We start from the raw sequence: 15042 nt of genomic DNA, 5'->3' as shown, positions 1-15042 counted from the left end.
ATGTTTCGAGGGGAAAATCATGTCTAATAATAACTGCATGTGCCCATTGATTTGCTGCATATCTCCAGCCCTATGCTTTTAGGCTCTGAGCTGAAATCGGAACGCAGCAGCGGTTCTGCTACGAGTACCAGAGGCAGCAGGGGGGACGACTGTGTGAGATTGCAGAAGAGCTGTCAGCCATGATGGATGTGTTTTAATATACGCCTCGCAGAAAGACTCCCAACAGAAAGAGTGATTAGGCGAGAAAAAGAGATACTATTAAAGCAGTGCTTTCCCTCTGGCCTGCCTCGAAGATAGGAAGCCTATGACAAAACAAATGTTTGCGAGACACATAAGAGTTGGTGGATGAAAGTTAATTACCAAACCTCACGGTGATACAAGCTAGTTTTTTTGCCACAACAGATGGATTCGGATGAATGAAGTGCGGATTGGACATATCCGATTCAAACACACGCATTACGCAGGGTTCGCATGTGCTAATTTAAACTCCTGTTCAAAATGATCATGTGCATGCTAACTCTGCTGTTTTTTTTTTTCTTCTTCATATGAAGTCTAATTCATCTGTAATCTAATCTGTGTGCTCCGAGTTTGACTCTTCGGCCTGAGCCGTCTCTGTGCGGTCCAATTTATCGGTGCTTCTGAAGATTAAAATCGAAAGCCTTGCCTATGGAGGGCTTGTTGGTTTCCAGATTACGCTTATGTTTCCAGAATGTGACAAACCGGCCCCATGTGTATCGATTCTGCCTTTTTAGCCCCTCGTGAATCACTGGTTTTACTAACAAGCACTTGGAAAAGGTGCTTCCTTCTGTATTCATGCTAGACTCCTTTCTGACCAACAGAGGGCACTGTGGTATCACATCACAACCGGTTATGCGTTTGGTATTTTAACATTGCTGTGGATTGCAGAGCGGCTGAACTCCTTCTCTTTGCTCGTTTATGTGTGAAAATAAGCACAGTAATTCAGCTCAGCCGCCTTTAGGCAAACTGCGCAGTGGTCGCTTCGGTAGAAAGCAGACCATTCCTAGAAGCCTTGCTGTTCAGTATGGTTGTTACTTTCGTTAGAGAGCTGCAAGTGGTCAGTGTCTTCCGCCTGCATTTGTCATCTTTAGGCTTGTCAGACAGGTCTGAATCATATCACCTATTTTACTCCTCTGATGCAACACATGCACTCACCATTGAGCGTTTCTTTAAAATCCAGTTTCAGACCCTGGATCTCTATCCAGCCAACACCACCGATTGCCACAATCAAGTTTCAAGGTTGTTTATTTGTAACACACACATATTATGTGCATATGATGTAATGTCATGAAAGGTTTTATTTCCGTTATTTGCAGTTCGTTTATTGCCACAGGTTGCTCTCGATATTAAAAAGTTCGAATATGTGGTCACACAATTCAGTAAAAAAAACTTTCTAGTTGAATTACATGTGTAGTGCAAGCATAATTATTTAGTATTAATGTTAACCAATGACAGTGTTTGTGAAAAGTTTGGGAACACCAATCAGACATAAATTTATGACCTTATATAATTATAAGCGGTGAAGTGAATAACATTGATTATCTCTTCATCATGGCACCTGTTAGTGGGTCGGATATTTTAGGCAGCAAGAAATAATTTTTTCTCAAAGTTGATGTGTTTAAAGCAGGAAAAATGGACAAGCGTAAAGATTTGAGTGACTTTGAAAAGGGCCACGTTGTTCTGGGGAGACGTCTGGGTCAGAGCATCTTCAAAAATGCAGCTCTTCTGGGATGTTCCCGGTCTGCAGTTGTCAGTGTCTATTAAAAGTGCTCCAAGGAAGGAACAGTGGTGAACCAGAGACAGGGTTATATGCGGCCCGAGGCTCATTGATGCACGTGGGGAGCGAAGGCTCCAATCTAACAGAAGAGCTCCTGTAGCTCAAACCGCTGAAGAAGTAAATGCTATAATGCTCGATGGGTCAGAACAGTTTTGTCAGCAAAAAAAGGACCAACACACTATTAAGCAGGTGGTCATAATGTTATGCCTGATTGGTTTCCAAAAAGTTATGCCTGGTCGGTATGTATGCTACAGACTAGATACAACAACTCATAACAATTAGACAATGAATGACTGGATGTTCTGTGAACCGACGAGTCTAAATTTGACATTTTTGGCTCCAACAGAAGAACTAAAGTAAGACAAAGAACAGGAGATAAGATGTTAGCAGACTGTTTCACACCTACAATCACTGGGTGAAAGAAATACTGAACCAACATGCAGTTATTTGGAACCAACTTCACCATACAAGATAATGAAGCATACGTCCAAACTCTGTAGGGTGTAGAGTTTTTTTATATATCATAGAATGTGCTGCCCAGTCACTGCTGAATCAGTCAGAAAGAAATCTCCAACTAGAAAAGAACACTTTGGCAAGTTTTACAAGAAGCATGGCAAATTATTTCAGATGAACGTTTGGAGAAACTAATGGTCCATATTCCAAGAGTGTGTAAAGCTGTTATTCATGCTGAGGGAGGATTTATTTTTTAATGAAAATAGTTTAAAATCTGTACATTTATATATTTTTTTGTTTAGAGTAAATAATCCTATTAAATTACCTAATGTGTTGCATATAAACAGAAGGCACGTGCATGTGTCTCAAATACGATAAAAGACTAATTCGTCCAATATTTTGACAGGTATTTTACATTATGAAATCTCATGTGGATGTACAAACCCGATTTAAAAATAGTTGGGATACTGTACAAATTGTGAATAAAAAAGGAATGCAATAATTCACAAATCTTATAAACTTATATTTTATTTACAATAGAATATAGATAACATATCAAATGTTGAAAGTGAGACATTTTGAAATGTCATGTGGATGTACAAACCCGATTTAAAAATAGTTGGGATACTGTACAAATTGTGAATAAAAAAGGAATGCAATAATTCACAAATCTTATAAACTTATATTTTATTTACAATAGAATATAGATAACATATCAAATGTTGAAAGTGAGACATTTTGAAATGTCATGCCAAATATTGGCTCATTTTGAATTTCATGAGAGCGACACATTCCAAAAAAGTTGTGACGGGTAGCAATAAGATGCCGGAAAAGTTAAATGAAGGAGCAGCTTTGAGGAAAAACTGCAAAGAGTTCGAAGTTATCATAATCTACAGTGCATAATATCATCCAAAGATTCAGAGAATCTGGAACAATCTCTGTGTGTAAGGGTCAAGGCTGGAAAACCATACTGGATGCCCGTGATCTTCGGGCCATTAGACGGCACTGCATCACATACAGGAATGCTACTGTAATGAAAATCACAACATGGGCTCAGGAATACTTCCAGAAAACATTGTAACATTGTCGGTGAACACAATCCACCGTGCCATTCGCTGTTGCCGGCTGAAACTCAAATAAAAGTCAAATATGAAGCCATATCTAAACATGATCCAGAAGCGCAGGCGTTTTCTCTGGGCCAAGGCTCATTTAAAATGGACTGTGGCAAAGTGGAAAACTGTTCTGTGGTCAGACGAATTAAAATTTGAAGTTCTTTTGGGAAAACTGGGATGCCATGTCATCCGGACTAAAGAGGATAAGGACAACCCAAGTTGTTATCAGTTCTCAGTTCAGAAGCCTGTATCTCTGATGGTATGGGGTTGCATGAGTGCATGTGCTATGGGCAGCTTACACATCTGGAGGGGCACCATCAATGCTGAAAGGTAAATCCAAATTTTAGAACAACATATGCTCCCATCCAGACGTCGTCTCTTTCAGGGAAGACCTTGCATTTTCCAACATGACAATGCCAAACCACATACTGCATCAATTTCAACAACATGGCTGCGTAGAAGAAGGATCCGGGTACTGAAATGGCCAGCCTGCAGTCCAGATCTTTCACCCATGGAAAACATTTTGAGCATCATAAAGAGGAAGATGCGACAAAGAAGACCTAAGACAGTTGAGCAGCTAGAAGCTTGTATTAGACAAGAATAGGGCAACATTCCTATTCCCAAACTTGAGCATATTGTCTTCTCAGTCCCCAGACGTTTGCAGACTGTTATAAAAAGAAAAGGGGATGCCACACAGTGGTAAACATGGCCTTGTCCTAACTTTTTTGAGATGTGTTGATGCCATGAAATTTCAAATCAACTAATTTTTTCCCTTAAAATGATGATTTTTTTCAGTTTAAACATTTGAGATGTCATCTATGTTGTATTTTGAATAAAATATTGAAATTTGAAACTTCCACATAATTGCATTCCTTTTTTATTCACAATTTGTACAGTGTCCCAACTTTTTTGGAATCTGGTTTGTAGCCACTGAATTATAGCAGTAGTATTAAGAAATTGGATTAAATTAATATATTTGTGAAGTCAGAATGTGGCGGTTGCAGGCTTCTATTTGAAAATACATGACCAAATTATGTTTGATATACAGAGACAGAGTGTTGAAATGGAACTCAATTCACCCGCTTGAAACTGGAGTCTCACATTTGAATGAATTCAGATGAATTAGCTTTTTTTTTGTGTACTGGGGAAAAAAAAGGAAAACTCACTGACTTGAAAGGTATTTAGAATGAAATCTGAAGTCTTAATGCCAAATTGCAACTTATGGTCACCAATCAGGCACAACATTATGACCACCTGCCTAATATTGTGTTGGTCCCCCTTTAACTGCTAACACAGTCCCGACCTGTCGAACATTAACAGCATTAACTTCTTCAGCAATTTGAGCTACACCCCACAAGAGCTGCAGTTTTGGAGATGCTTCAGTCGTCTAGCCATCACAATTTGGTTCTTGTTAAACTCACTCAAATCCTTACGCTTGCCCATTGGACCTGCTTGTAACACATCAACTTTGAGGACCAAATGTTTATTTGCTGCCTAATATATTCCTCCCACTAACAGGTGCCATGATGAAGAAATAATCAGTGTTGTTCACTTCACTGATCATAATGTTATGCCTGATCTGTGTATATTAGCGATTGAGCTTGAGATACAGCCATAACAATTAAAATGCTTCAATTAACAAATGAAGGTGAAGAATATATAATTGGGATGCAAGGTGGTAGTTTAGTGGTCAAGGCTCTGGGTTACTGATCAGAAGGTCGGGGCTTCAAGCCCCGGTATCGCTGAGTTGCCACTTTCGGGGCCCCTAAACAAGGCTCTTAGCCTTTAGTGATCCAGGGGCACTGTATCATGCCTGACCCCAGCTTTCTAACATTGCCTGAATATGTGGAGAAAAAATTTCACTATACTGTAAAGTACATGTAAAAAAAAAAAAAAAAAAAAAAAAAGGCACATTTCAACTAAAATTTTTCTATATTACTATCATTCTAACTACATCCAACTACAGATACATGGGTAGGGGACATTTTTATAAATATAAAAAAGTATATAATTGCCAGAAAGTTTCACAAAACATCTAGTTGAGCCTAGAGATGTGTGTGAGACATGTGAGTATATATTATTTTTTCCCTTTACAGAGACTAGAGATCAGTCCTATATGAAGCGCATAGGACAAATCAGGATCAGCCTACATACATTCATCCTTAGTAACTGCCTGGTCAGGTTCCTGGTGGATTCAAATAGGCTGCTATAAAGCAAGTGAGTGCATTTGTTAGAAAATATCATGGGCAGATGCTAAAAATAATAACTGTATGAGCAGGAATTCACGGTTCATGCTGACAGTGCTGGTGTTGTTTCTATCCAGTGTTTGCTTTGGCATAGTGGTAGGGTTCATATTCAATAATATAAAGAAAGAAATACAGATATTTGCAGCAGGAACAGATAGTGTTATTGTGGAATTGTGTTTCACATTTACAATATTCTCAGCCCTATTCACATAGGTAAGGTTCTGTATAATTGTATAGCAAGGAAAAAGTTACACAGTCATTTATTAGAGGATTTTACTGTACTGTGCACTCATTGAATGTTTTAGGGTAAAGGAAACTGGAGAAACCTGGAGGAAGCACATGTGGAAATTTTAAATGTCTATAAAGGTAGTAACTGAATCAAACTGTGGAGCCTAGGACTGCGAGGTTCCTGCTCCATGCTGTGCTGCCATTTTGATTTAAAGTCATTAAATATGAAGCATGGCTTATTGTCCAGTTTGAAAAGTCAAAAAATTGAGTGACCAAATGAGAAAATGTACACTTCGATGACATAACAACTACCTTTTGAAGAAGCTTTTTTTTACCACGTACAGTGTGGAATGTGAGATTTCATGTTCACATACACTTCTGGTACATATCCATCAGGCTGGAAACCCTGCAGTAAACACAAATTGCCGTTATGTTGCGAGGGTCCTCTTGTGTTTGTCTGATGCTAATCCTTTTCATGTCATTTCTCTTTCCGTCCGTCAATATGCGCTTTAACAGCGGTGCTTAACCCACACGACAAAATCCATATGTGTGGTGTTGGAGCGCTTTGCAAACAACTGTAAGTCCCCCCGTCTTTCTCCATGCGAGCTGGAAGACTTACTTCAATTATATATGTGCCGGGCAGGCAAACTTCTGACACGATCAATAATTCAGCTCCCAGGAGAGTAAACATCCCTGAGAGCAGCAGCTGCTCCATAAAGGTTTTCTCTTGAACAGACATGGCGAAAGTACAGGGTTCAGAAATATCTTCCCGATGTTGAGGAAACGGATTAAGACGGTCGAATCTGCACTTCAGACCTCCTTTTTCTTTATCTTTTAATTCACCATGCTCGCCTTCTCGTCTGTCTGTTCTTCACCCATGCACCCGAACAGCATTGTGTAACTTTGTGCGAGTCTGCTAGCCCTTATCTAATTATAAATGTGTTTGCACTCTTCTCAAGGTGAAAAGAATAACGGATTGAAGTGCATTGCCCTTAGAGTGCACACTTCACACCACTTTCCCTTTCTCCGCCCTCAGGTGGCTCCATCCAAGGATTATGGGGATGGAGAGAGTTTACGACTCTGGGTACACTCACTTATTGAGTGTTCCTGCTTTATTTTCTCGTGTCTAGAGAGGCCTGGCTGTCTGTGAGCTTCACGAAGGCTTCACAAGCGTGCATTTGTGAACAGGGCTTTATTTCGTAGAGTAGATTTCATGGCACGATCACAAGAAATTAATTAATTCATTTATTCATTCACCACCAGTAAGCTCTTTGCGTAGGGTCGTGATGGATCTGAAGATCTCTGGAACATGTCGGAGATGGGAATACACCCTGTACGGGGCAGTTTGTCAGAGGGCAGCATGGATCTCATGCGTACATTCACACACTGTTCACACCTACAGGCAATTTATAGCTCAACCAAAAAGGGCAGCTTGCCTTGGCTCACCAGTCAATGCAAACACTGGGCTGTCCGTATGTTGCCTGAGTGTTTTTGTGTGTATGCCTGTGTGGGGGGGATTTGGCTATTTAAGGAAACCAGGTATTTTTTATTTTTTTTGACCTGATGTTAAATTGTAAAAATTCCTCAGGACATTATTATTACTTTAATGGTAGCCCTTAGTGGCTTTTTACTGGCCCAAACAAAAATTCAAAGGTTATTGAGTGCAAACTTTGCCATTGTTTAAAAAAATACCATTACATAATGCAAGCTAAGATATCTCTCTACATGTGCTTGTCCTGGGTAGGCCATTGGGTTCGAGTTTGTTAACACCTATGTAAGGTGCACTAGGACAGGACAAAGGAAGCCGTTTGGGAGTCGCTTTAACTAGAAGATGGAGCACTTTAATTGGATCATGGGGGAGTAATGCAAGATCAGGCTGAAGAGTGATAAGAAAACATTACTCTGGGTAAATAGATAAAGATGAATTCGAACCATTAGTGTCCGTTTAACACCGCTTCAATTATTTAAACTACTGGCTGCTTTCGGGAAGCGTGAGACACTTTGACAGAGTAGTGGCCGCAACCAAAAGGCATGGGGACGTTTCAGTAATTTCTGTGCTTGACCAATCAATGGTCCGTACTATTTTTAGCTTAGTGTGGCTCATGCGGTATCTGGCGAGAAGTGGAACCGATTTCAGCAAGGGTATATATTTAAGCATGACATAGCTTGCTTGGCAAAGGAAATAGCGGCGTGGAGGCGTGTTATGGGCAATTTGCACACGCCGAGCCGTGTCACACCACCCACAGCAACATACCATCAGAGTAGCTTATCTAACTACTGACATATTTAGGAGAAATGGTTACATGTTCTCTAGGTCCTGATGTCTACGTCCTGATTCAAAAAATCTAAGAAGGCCCAAGCACTTCACACACACACACATGTATCCAGGACTTTTCCTAAAATATTCTTTATTTTATGTCTTCACAAAACACACCTGTAGCTTGTGCGAGATTGGCATGTTTACAATTTCCAACGTAGTAAACTGAATGAAACAGTTGCTTCCTGTCAATATAGATGAGGCACCAGGTGTGTGTGTGTGTATGTGTGTGAGAGAGAGCCGATGCTTACTAATGGCCTGAGTTCTGGCCAGGCAGTCAGCAGTTTTTCTGTATCATTAACCTGGGGCTTCATCTGGCTTCTCTGCCTGGAGCATTCACTCTCAGACTATCAGCAGACCAAAAGTGGATCACATATTATTGTTTAAGAGGCTTTGAGTCTTTTGCAGAAGTATGAACGCTCATGTACATTAAAACACCATTTAGAATATTTGGGGTTTTGGGTTATAACTTCCTCAGAGGAAAATCGGATTCAATTTCTAGTCATTCTTTTATAGGGCCATAATAACTAGTACTTATTTGACCTGAAGAAGATTACTGAGGGTTCGCATTAAATAATATTGAAAGCTCAACTCATCAGTGCAAAATTGGACTTGGGAGTCTGCAATAAGATCAATAGACAAAAAGTCCTATACCATTATGTGCTTCTAATTTTGTGGTAACAATAAATTGGCAGTGTATATGGATACGGATAGTGAATGGTGGTAGTTCAGCTACTCAAGTGCAGATATGGCTCAATGAGCAAATCCTAAAACTGGCTCAGAGTAATGTCCCAACACAGTGATAATCTGCTGTGCAGTGTGATCGCTGTTAGCATAAACCACCTCCCTTTCTACAGAGTGAAATATTCTACTAAAGGAGCTCCACTGGTTCATGAGAAGGTCAGGAAGGGGATGCTGTTTATTATCCAGATTGGCTGTGAGTTTACTGCGTGAGAATATTTTTCATGAGCCTTTCTTAATCGCAAAAGGTGTTTGTTTTTTAAAACCTAAGCCCTGCTGATTTCTAGATAGAGATGATGTGGTGGTATGTCGTAAGGCTTTTTTATAATACCCAACTGAAGGCCGACTTGAGATGACCTGAAGATTGCATGCTGTTGTCTGGTATACAGGACAAGGCCATGTTTTTTATTTGAACACCATGAAGCACAAACCTCTTCAATTCCTGCTAAAATAAACAAAACCAAGGTCTAGGCTTTCAAGGCCTCGGGCATGCAAACAGAAAATCCAAAGACAAAGTAAATACCAGTCTGCAGTAGTCAATAGAGCTCCTCACAAAGCAATCAGAGCCATGCTGCACACACACACACACACACACACACACACACACACACACACACACACACACTTTATTCAGAATGTAAATGTTATGCAGTTTACCGTGAGCATCTCTGTTTGATAATGTAATATTTATTTAGTTTTATATTAACTATTGCAACATGGTTCCTGGTTACTTTCTAGAGCATAAATTAGCACTAAATTCATGAATCAAAAAACAATAATAACAAATTATTTACACATATAACATTTATTATTATACATTGATCAAGTAGGGAATTTATATCCATTTATAGTTCATTCTTCGTTTAGCAGGAAAACCCTCTGTCCCAAAGACATTCTTATGGTGGAAAACCTCTTATAAATGTCAAATAGGCTTTTCTTCAATCCATTAATCCTCAGTCGTAGATTGTGTGGGACATCTGCTGTCCCCTTGTAAATTAGGTGCTCTTATAGATTTGATTATGCATTAGAACCAGCACTTTGATATAAACGTGTGGTCTGGGTTGCAGGTAACAGTACCGTCAGATCAATTTCTAGCCAATCCGATTTGAGAGTCCGTCCAAAGTTTATGACCATGATTGAGGCAAAAAGCTGAATCATGTTGAACAGACACTTGTAAATATTGAAAAAAAAAGGGACGAACCAATACAAATGCTGTTTTTTTTAATAAGGAAGAGATAGCAGAGTGTCTTGTAAAGAAAAAATGACTGACTCTTGAGCTGCTGATATTGACCTTTAGGAAAACTAGTAATATAGTAGCAAAAGTAAAGATGAACTATTCAATGAAAAAACCAACAGAAAAAAAATCCTCAAAATAACAACAGAAGGCCGTGTGTTATATATTTATATATATATATATATATATATATATATATATATATATATATATATATATATATATATATATATATATATATATATATATATAACACTGTATATATATATATACAGTGTTTTGGGCTGCATACTTTGCCAACTAGATTTAAAAAGGATTTTTATTTAAGGTGCTGTTTTCATTTTTTGTGGCTTTAAATAGGCCAATAGTAATCATTTAAAGTCCATTAGAAAGCAAGAAAGAATAAAGAAGGAATGAAAGAAAGAATGCAAATGCACTCAGCTGCATAACATTTACACTTTACGTCATCTATATTTTGTTCTGCATTTTAAACAAAATTGGTTTGTCTCAGCAGGAGACAATATTAGATTTCTTTATACTGAGGGAAAAAGTTTATATAATGGATTTTGGTAAAACATGTGAATGAGCTCTATAGCAGACTTCTCCTGCCACAAATCTTAGGCTGTATTCATAAGTGAACAGTTGATTTAAGAAATGTCACCTGCAGATGCAGATGGTAGGAGAGGAATTTGGCATTAACAGCATAAATTCATGAACCAAACCTTCCTTATGTCAATCGTTCACTCCGGTGGTGAGGATGGTGTTGGGGTTGTTTTCTCAGCATATGTTGGACTCTTTCATGCTAATATCAAAGCCAGTTTGAGAATCGTCCACTCTTACCACAAAATACATCTCAAATCACCACCAACTGGTTGCATGGACATAAAAATGAGCTCAGTGTAGAAACAATAGCCTCCCTTAGTCATCAGATCTGAATCCAGTAGATCAGCGGTCCCCAACCTTTTTTGCGCACCGGGACAATTTAATAAATGTGAACCCACTGTGTTGTTTTTTTGTTCATTTTGATAGCTTAGGGGTTTCAATTTAGCGGTAATGTATTATGTGTTAGCAGCCGGAGCAGCCCCTTTAAGAAGGTAGTGGATGGAGTTAAGACAAGTGACTGAGACATCTTGACATGCATCAAGAGTGAGTCATAGACAGATGTGGCAAAGAGAATCCGGTAAATATCCAAAATAAAACATCATTCGGAATCAGATAATGAATAAAACAGAAATAATGTAAGTTATGTATTCTTTCTGTGTGGCCCAGGGGGGTTTGGGACCACTATGAAAGATTTCATGCATCATGCATGTGGATTTGACAAAACTGCAGCAAACTTTAATTTTAGAATGTTCCCGACACCTTGTGGACTCCATATTGTAAAGCACTATTTACACAAATTAAAATGCTAACATGCATTTAGAGTTCAAGCCTCAGGATCGCCAAGCTGCCACTTATGGGCCCTTGACCATGGCCCTTAATCTTTTGTGCTCCAGGGGCGCTGTATCGCTCTGACCTGAGCTTCCTAACATGGCTGGGATATGCAGAACAAAAAGAATTCCACCGTGCTTTATTGTTTATGTGACAAATATAAAGTTCCTTTTACCTTTGTAGGATCTTGGTTCTATAGTTAGCAAGACCAGACCATCAACTATTATGTGAAGAGTGATATTTTAGTAAGGTTTGCAGTGCAAAAATAAAAAATAAAATAAATAAATGGGATTCTGCCATCACCAGGGAGACATCTTTTATATTCATAATCATGAGTGCAGTTCAGGTCTGAATGCTTGTTATGGGAGCCATTTTCCAGACATGGTTTGGGTTCACTCGTCCTGTAAAGGTTAAGAGTGACTGCACATCAGTACAGAGTCCTTCTAACTGAGCACCTTTATCCGAACATGAATCATTTTGATCGCGATGGGCGTGGCCTCTTCCAAGATGACCCAGCCCCCATCCAAAGGGTTCATGGCTCGCTGAATGGTTTGCTGACAATAAAAACGATGTAACCGTACGCTCTGTTCGTCACAGTCACCAGATTTCACCTCAGGGTAAAAACCGAATGAGATCATTGTTAAACAGCACCACCATCATCATCATTATCATCATCAAAACACACATGTATTGGCAAGTAGTGTCGTCTTCTTTTCCTTTACCCAACGTGCACTGTTTTTACTGCAGCACAGACACAGTGTAGTCCAACATGCCCTTCTTTAATTACCCTGTCACAAAAAGTACAGCTTTCCAATAATCTCTCTCTCTCTCTCTCTCTCTCTCTCTCTCTCTCTCTCTCTCTCTCTCTCTCTCTCTCTCTCTCTCTCTCTCTATAATAGCAAAACTGCCTCAGCTGCACTAGATGACATTTTAATGTGTCCCCATTAGCATGCCGTGCCGCAGCCTTTTTTTTTAATGCTTTCTCCCACTGAATGATTTGTTGATGGCATTGTATTGTTATGAAAAGTCTTTTTATTTTAAAACTAAGCATATGCTGTCACTGGCAGTAGGGTTTCCAAGCTGTTTATTTACCTTTGATAGACCTGTTAGTGGCATTGACAAGTCACCCTGAGACATAAAATGATAATACAAGCATGGGCTTCGCCTTGGAATAAAAGACTGTTATGGATTGCCTGTTGGAGAAACACTTTATTACACTGAGGCACAAAAGCAAGAGTCTTTGTGGATGCGGACTTGATTACTGACTGTTTCCATGTGGACTAATAATCTAGTTAATAATGAATTAATGTTATTAATAATAGTGATAGCAGCTGTAAGAAAACATGCTAGAGATTTATTTTAATGTACTGAAGTGTGAGGTTGGAGCTACGATGGGAGAGATATCTGGGTTTGGAGGTGGATATATATAGGTTGAATAATAAGAATAAATAAATGAAGGGTGGAGAGGATACAAATACTTTTTCTTCTGCACTTATTCTAATCAACCTTCACCTTAATTCTTGACGAGGGAAACGAGTATATGTACAATCATTGTAATCACTATCTTATGTATTATATGTTCTGGATATAAAGTGCTCCATATTGTCTCGCAGGTCAAAGTGTGTTTTTACTGCACACCCAACCTCTTTTTCGTGTCTCATCACATTTGGAAGAAATTCTGCCAAGATGTAAATCAGTAGTTTAACCCGTATGGGTCATGATTATGCACTAATTGGTTTTCACCTGTTGCTTATTATGGTTTGGCAGACACTCGTAAAATATTACTGCAGAACAAAGCATGATTTGCTACAAACCCTTACATATTAAACCAAAAATTATTTTCTATGAATATGTTCATTGATTTTATTTATAACTGAATATTTGCACATTTAAAGACCACTTCTGCTACTCAAACTATCTAGCAGCTAATCATTTTCATGTATTTCTAATATTTTGGTATAAAGTGTATAACCACAAGTATTGGAACTTTTTTCCAGAAATTTGTGGTTCTTCCCAAAACTGTTACCACAAAGTTGGAGGCGCACAATTGTACAGGATCTCTTTGGATGCAGTAGTATGACATTTTCCCTTCACTTGATCTAGGAGACCCCAACTTGTTCCAGCATGGCAATGGCCCTGTCCACAAAGCCTGCTTCATGAAGATATGCTTTACATGACTTGGAGTGGAAGATCTTAAGTGGATCTTAACCCTGTTGAATACCTTCGGAATAAACTAGAGCGCTGACTGCACCTCAGGCCTCCTCACCCTACATCAGTATCTGACTTAAGTAACATCCCTGTGGCTGAATGAACACAAATCTCATCAAGCAATCACACAGATGGATAGATGGATGGATAGATAGATAGATATAGATAGATAGATAGATAGATAGATAGATAGATAGATAGATGGATAGATGGATAGATGGATAGAAAGAAAGAACTTTCGAAAATGCATCAAAATGCAGTTTGCCATCTACCAGAAGTGCAAAAAGTAGCAATTGTGCAAATAGTGCAGATAAATATGTAGCATAATCTAGTGAAACATCTCCCTAGAAGAGTGAAGGATAATATAACAGCAAATTGGAACCAAAATGTAATTCCAAATCAGTGCTTGGAGGATGATACAGAATTGACCGGTACGTTTTAGTGTTAGCCGTAAAAACATTGAGAGGTGGTGGGTGGGGGGCTGGGGGGTGTAAATACTTTTTCTTGTGCACTTATTCCTGAACAACAACTTTCACCTCTATCCTTGACATTAACAGAGACGAGTATAAATCCAGCCACTGCAATCGCTATCATATGCATTTTATGTTCTGGATATAAAGTGCTCCATATTTTCATGCAGGTCAAAGTGTTTTTACTGCACTCCCAATCTGTTTTTCTTGTCTAATCACACTTGGAAGGCATTTTTGCCAAGATGGAAATAATTCGTTTAACCCGTATATGTCATGATTATGCACCGATTGTTCTCGGGAGCTGCTTATTACTGCCTGGTAGACACTCGTAACCTGCATGCGACCCGCATCCAAATGATGGTTGTGTCGCATTTTGTCCAATTTCCCCAATTAAGATGGATGAAAATGTTTGCAGCCAGTGTAACCTGTAAGCAGATTGAGAGCACACCTGATTATTCGACGCAGTGTAGTAGCATAGCAGCTGTTCCAGCCGTGCACCTGTGCCAATACATCTGTATGCAATGGACAGATTTATTTAAAGCCATAGGTGGCACAGATTCTGAGACTGAAGTTTAAAGCTTTATAGATGTGCCTGAAGTTAGATTGAATTGAAGGTGCCTATTCAGGTAAGTCTGCTTTGGGGATAAAACAAAGCAGCTTGTTGGTATTAACATTTTGTTTTTTCTTTGCAAGCAGACACACAGGAGCTACTTAACGAAATATGATGCAAATACTGGGAACGTTTTTTTTTTCCCCTCGTGTTTTTTTTTTAATTAGCAATCCGGACATTTTGGGTTCCACAATGTT

General features: G+C 39.0%; 1 protein-coding gene and 1 long non-coding RNA gene across 3 annotated transcripts in view; one reads left to right on the top strand and one right to left on the bottom strand.

Moving 5' to 3' along the window:
* Nucleotides 1–15042, top strand: part of nphp4 (nephronophthisis 4) — a 204936-nt gene that overhangs the window by 4281 nt on the left and 185613 nt on the right. The window lies entirely within an intron of this gene.
* Nucleotides 1246–2229, bottom strand: LOC310733978. Its single transcript, XR_014535951.1, has 2 exons — nt 2125–2229; nt 1246–2043 (listed from the first exon to the last, which is right to left on the bottom strand). It is a non-coding gene; the product is annotated as an uncharacterized lncRNA (long non-coding RNA).

Source organism: Silurus aristotelis (assembly GCF_946808225.1).
Source record: "Silurus aristotelis genome assembly, chromosome: 11".
Lineage (NCBI taxonomy): Eukaryota > Metazoa > Chordata > Actinopteri > Siluriformes > Siluridae > Silurus > Silurus aristotelis.
Note: the sequence above shows the minus strand (reverse complement) of the source record. Positions and strands in the feature narration are given on the sequence as shown.